We start from the raw sequence: 6,000 nt of genomic DNA on the forward strand, positions 1-6,000 counted from the left end.
CGCAAATATGCCTGGTATGCAGGCTTAGCTCTCAGAGCTGTTTTTCCAAACGCAGCTCTCGTGAACCAGAGAATAAATCAATCTGCATTCACACTTTTAGCCCGATATTCAGCATACCTTTTTGGGGCTCCATTGCTTGGAAAACACCCCCTCTTGGTGTCCAGCCGTCTGTTCAGCTTCTGGCTGCAATGCAGACGTTATCTTCTTTCCTTGGTGCAGAGGATGGCACACGATCCATCAACCTCTCACCTCTCATGCTGATTCCCATGGATCAGATAACCAGCAGCTTCTGCTACCATATGTTAAATCAAGCCTTGTCAGAGGAACTTGGCCACTCTCCAGGTGCCCGGCTTGATTCCATGTTGGCCTCCCCCGTCAGCGACTCCCGGCAAGACAAGGCGAGGTCTCTATCGGCCGATCCTCCTCAACGTGAGAAGAACACAACCACTCCCCCCTGCCATCCCCAGGGAGGGGAGAGAGACAGACAGAAATGTATTTACATGCCTTTATTTCTGTCTTTCAGCAGTGCAGAGGAAACATGTCTGCACCCTCTCACATCAGCAGCCACAGCAGAGAGAAAATAACTCCACCCATGTACTTCCAGTACAGGGTCATGTGACACTCTGAGCTAACATCCGGTGCTCAGTGCACAGAATAGACTGTCCCTTGTTCCCACGGTACAGTCTCATAACATCAACATCCTGTTTGGCTTTCCAGCCATCTGGAGCACTCAGCAGCATTGCTCCTTTTTCGTAACAGAACTCACCTGAAGGCCGACTAGAGATTCTTCAGTCTTCTTGAGGGAAGGGGAGGGGATTTTCTGCTCCTTGCTGATGATTTGCCTCCGAATGCCTTCCCGCTGGGCAATGCTGCCTTCCTGCCCTGCCCTGGGCTTCGCCAAGGATGCAGTCAGGCCTCCTTCTGACATGAGCCAGTCTCTTAACCAAGCTTCTCTTCCGGTTCCCTCCACAACTTCTGGGTGGATCCCCTTCCCCATAGATCCTGATCGGCCCAAAATGGTGCTCGGTCACAGTGACCAAAGAGCAAGACAGAGGGACTCATCCAGACCGCGCCACCTTCTCCACTCACAATCCCATATGGCCAGACGTACAAGTGCTTCTGAACGCCCTCTTTAAGGAGGCGGAGAAAGCTGACATACTGGCAAAGGCAGGAGAAGCCCTATTACGGAATGATTGCCAGATGTCCCCGTCTCCCGGGGACAGTCCCTGGATTTACAAATCTGTCCCCAACAGATTGTAGATTTGTAGATTTATTAGTAGGGAAGGAATGTTGCGTGATTGGTTCAACGGCACAAGACACATCATATGGGGACTTATGACTAGGCAAAATGGCGGGTGCCACGGCAATGAGAAGCTCCTGAAGCCAGCCAGAGCCAAGTGCACTACCAGGCTGGCTCCGAGCTGCTGAGACTACCGCTGCCACTGCCGAGGGGGAACCAGGGATGCCCAGCGCGCCAACTGGGGGAACCGCTGACACCCCCGCAGGACCCAAATCGAGGCGGGAGCGAGAGCGCCCGGCCACGTGGCCGACTCCCCAGCGTCGCTCCAGGGCCAGTAAAACCCCGGAGCCAACCCAGGGAGAAGGAGAAGGAAGAGAGAGAAAGAGGAAGGAGAAAAAAGAGGGGAGCCCCGACCTTGCGGCCGCTGAGGAAGAAAGGTAGGAGAGCACCAGGAGGGCAAGGACACGGGGCCGAGCCAAGGCCCGACCCGAGCCTACTCCAGGGCAGATAGCACTCCAAGAGATCAGGCTGGGGTCCAGAGGAAGGCCACGCGACAGAGGAGACCCAGAAGAGAAGATATTACTTGTTATTTTTTTAAAAAATTATTTTTTAAAAATAACATTTGTTTCTCTTTTGGAAAAAAAAAATGTCCCCGGATTCTTTGAAAAAAAAATCTGGTAACCTTACCTTAAATCCTAACCTTCTAATTCCAAGTCTCTTCTTTCTCAATATCCCCATTCCGTTAACCGCACCAAGCAACAAGCTGTCAAATACAAGTTTAAAACACAAGCATTCCTTTGCATCTCGCAGAACTTTAAATGTAATTCGTGGTTTTTTTCAACTGTGCTCCAAACTTAGGTCGTTTTGCCTTCCTTTAAATGGGAAATCAGTAGTCGAGCCATACTTTTTGGTAAAAGGTTCGTCTGGATCCCGGAAGTCCTACCTGAGAAGAACAATGGGAGTTTCCGCTAGCGCCAGCCGCTTCTCCTTCTGCAAGCAGCACCACCCGAATTCCCACCTGGGATGAGCCGCTTGGCGCACTAAACTGAGCCGCCGGAGAAAGACTGGGGCGGGCGGCAAGTGGGAGGGGGAAGTCGTGCGCTTCTGTCCCGTGAGAAAAGTGCTGGGCTCTGTCTCTCCAGTTGCTCTTCCTCGGTTCAGAGATGGACTATAGCAGCTGGGCTGGGCTGCCACAAAGCCCATCAAGGTCACAGGCTGCTAGCATGACTCATCCCGGCTTTCTCATCTGAGGGGAAAGGATGCGCGGTCTTAAATGCTGGCCTTGGCAACTTGGCTGAGCTACCTTGGGCCAGTCCTTGGGCCAGCTTAGCCTCCCACCCCAGCCGCTCCGGGATGGGAAGTGCGTCCCGGGGGAAGCGGGATTCAGGCGGAGGAGGACGTCGGGTTGGGTGGGGGTTGCCAGGAACAGCACGATGTCCCTCCAACCCCCGGCTTCCTCTCTCCAGGCAGGCGCCCAACGTGGCCAGCTGGCAAGGGCTCTTTCTTACTCCAGCCTTGGCGTGCAGATCCCGGGTTCAGCCCCAGATCTCTGGAGCGGAAAGGCCCTTGGGCGTGAATATGAAAGGCAGAATCTGTCAGAATAGGTCATACTGAGCCAGTACAGATGAACGTGACTATTGGTTCGCTTCCTCGGCATCCCAGAACTGTGAAGGTTGCCTCAAATGTTGAGCCGCACAGCTAAGCAAGAAGGAGTGGAGTGTCTCCGGGGGGAGCATAGCTCCCATTCCCTTCCAAACACACAGACAGGACAGTGTGATGGCACCCAGGGAATAGTTGCAGCAGCCGGATGGCTGGCTGAAACACACACCATTGCACTCTTTTTGAATGGGATTCAATTTGAGTCAGCCAGTTAGTGAACTTGGTGCTCCTGTGCAACAAAGCCACTACAAAATTGCTCTTCCCCACACACTTCCAGGTCTCTCTAGCTGGGCTTTTCGAGTGTGATGGGTTTTTCTCACTCCAGAGCAGTTTGTCTTCAAGCTGAAGGTCAGCAGGAAAGCAAGGGAGACTAAAATTTTTGCATTTGTTGATATAATAAGGTTTTAATAACTCTAATAATGACTAACTGTGTGGAAATGACTGGAAAAAAGAAAAAAAAGGGAAAATCAAGGCTTTCGACTCTTGGTTTCCTGGAAGAAGATCAAAAGACTCCCCTGGACTAGAAGAGACATCTCATTAACAACTGGAGAAATGCCAAAGAACTTTGGATATCTGCTTGGGAGGTTTCTGATGCAGTATTAATTTAACAAGGAGCCAGGAGTGAAACCGAAAGTAGACTGACCAGCTAGCTGAATCCAATTATATTGCTATGGGGTGGGGGGGAACCTCTAACATTTTACTTTTCTATTCTTGTACTTCCAGGGTGAATTGAATGGGTGGAGGGGGGGTGGAGGAGAGGCAGAAAGAAGAGCTAACTTGTCCGTGGCTAGGGGGCGCAATCTGGACCTAACTACTGCTCTGCGCCTCTGGACCAGGGGTGGATGGTGCTCATTGGGACTGGGAGGGTGGAAGGCAAGGAGGCCAACAGTAGGTGGCGCCCGAGCCAAGGAGTGGCAGAGCAAATGCGTTCTGTATCTGAGATGGAGTGGGAAGGGGCTGGCAGCCACCGCAGCCATCCCCTGTCTGCCCTCATGGAGCGGCCAGAATCCACTGGGCAAATGCTCATCTTGCCAGAGTCTGGGTCTTCTGCTGTTGCTCTCTCAGAAACCGTGCCCAGGTGGGATGTTTCGTTTTTCGTAGCTGCTTCATCCCTGAGGAAGTTGGAGGTGACGCAACTCCTGCATCTCTGACGTGGGAAGGTTTGGAGGTATTTCAAATTCCCCCCTTCTCCCTTGGCTCCCTGGAAAGAAGGCATCTTTACATTTTGAGCGCATTTCACAGGCCAGGAGCCAAGCACCCCTTCCTGAGGGGGAGAAGAGGCCCAGAAAAGATGAGCCCTTCCCAGCCCAAAGGCGTTCCCCTGAGATTCAGCTTCCGGGCTATGGCTAACCATGTTAGGAGCAGGAATATTGGGAGCGGGAAGGAACTGATGTCATCTGCCAGAGCAGCTGGCTAATTGAAGGGAATGAGGTGATAACAAGGCTTTCAAATCTGAACTCTTGTTTGCGGCTGATTAGGATAGAGGGAGGTGGAGAACAAGGGCAATCGGAAGCAGACTCTGTGTAGTTGGTTCCTTTTCTTTGTTCGGGTTCCTACGTCACACCAGCAGTTTAAATAGCAACACTCCTTTGCAAGATTGTCCGCCTTTTTAATTGCTTGTTATGGAAAATCAATAAAATGATAAGTTGCCCCTGCCCAAGGGTTGCATGACATCTGGCTGAAGACTTTTTGTGCTAAAAGTTGAACCTATGCTGGTGTGTGTGTGTGTGTGCGTCCGTCCGTGTGGCCGATGTCTATTCAACATTCCACCCCCTCCAAAGAGTCCTAAGAACCTTAGTTTTCCTTTCACAGTGCTACGATTCCCAGCACCCTTAACAAACCATTGTTCCCAGGACTTTTTGGGTGTGGGTGGGAGGAGATGTGCTTTACGTGTGTGGTGTGCAGGCATCTCCCAGCACATGTGTGTGGGGATTCAAGGCTAAATCTTATGCTTTTTTTCCTTAGACCAGCTTGACGTTGAAAAAGAGGTTCTCTGGGTTGAGGAACACACGCAATTTCACAGCGAAGCAGAACACGGCCCGAATGGTCACTCTGCCATTGCATTTGGTGAAGTCAGACTGGGTTTGCAAAGGAGCTTGCCCCTGAAGCCAGTTGGTTGCCTGCCTCTGGCTGGCTGGCGGCTTGCCATCACCAAAACACAAAGAGACAGCCCCATGCAACCTCACACCCAAAGGTTTCTGCCCATGCTTCAGACATGCAGCCCTAAGAGCAGCTCCGACTCCCACTCTAAGCCCCTCTGCCCCAGTCTCCCTCCTGATGTAGGCTACAGGATCTGGGAAGTCTGATCCAGCTTTGAGGTGTGGTTCCATATGGCTTTAGTACTGTTGTGTTTTTGCCAGAGAGCCACGTGGTAAGGAAGATCTCCAAGCACGCTTCCTAGGGGGTCCTCTTTAATCCTCAGATGTGCCCACAAAGGCATGATCCAGCACCCTCATGCCACAGCTGCCTCTGGAGTGACCCTCCCTCCGGTAAGAGGTGTGCCTCACAGCTGAGTGCCTGGTTGTTTGTCTAGGGCAGAGGCTGGGAATCTTGTGGGCTCCCAGATATTGCCAGATCCAATGGCCTTCTGCCTCAGCCAGCATGGCCGACGGTCAGGGGTGATGGAATCCAACAACATCTAGAGGGCCACACAATTCCCCATCCCTGGTCTAGTGAATTTGAGGCTCTTGGTTTCTCTCCCTCTGCCCCCTTTTGCCTGGAAAAGCACTTTGGCAGATTCCTTTGGAGGATTTGGGTGTGACAAGCTGTAGCAGTGCACTGAATAAAACAACTCTGAGAAGCTGAAACACCGGGCTGTTTTCTTTTCTAATAAAAATATTCACTGTGCAGTTCACAGGCACAAAACAGAATGTTGATATTGTCCAGGAAATGGGTTTTCAGTTGGAGGGCATGGGTTGCGTGAGAGCATGTTGTGCGGGATAACCAGTCTCATATAACCAACATGCTTCAGTCTAATTAGTGCATGAAGGGGTTAACACCATAGAGTAAGCTGTCCTGCCATCTTAGCCATGTCTCTTCCCCTTACCTTGGGAGTGAGTTCTGATCTATTCTGGTATTCACTTTTTCAGCGTTTAATGTAC

The 6,000-nt window shown here is 51.5% G+C and overlaps 1 pseudogene across 1 annotated transcript in view; it reads right to left on the reverse strand.

The window, feature by feature from the left end:
• LOC310753811 (inositol polyphosphate 5-phosphatase OCRL-like) overlaps nucleotides 1–6,000 on the reverse strand; it is an 863,084-nt pseudogene that overhangs the window by 486,399 nt on the left and 370,685 nt on the right. The gene's annotated exons all lie outside the window — the stretch shown is intronic.

This window comes from Podarcis filfolensis, assembly GCF_964270895.1.
Source record: "Podarcis filfolensis genome assembly, chromosome: W".
Taxonomy (NCBI): Eukaryota; Metazoa; Chordata; class Lepidosauria; order Squamata; family Lacertidae; genus Podarcis; species Podarcis filfolensis.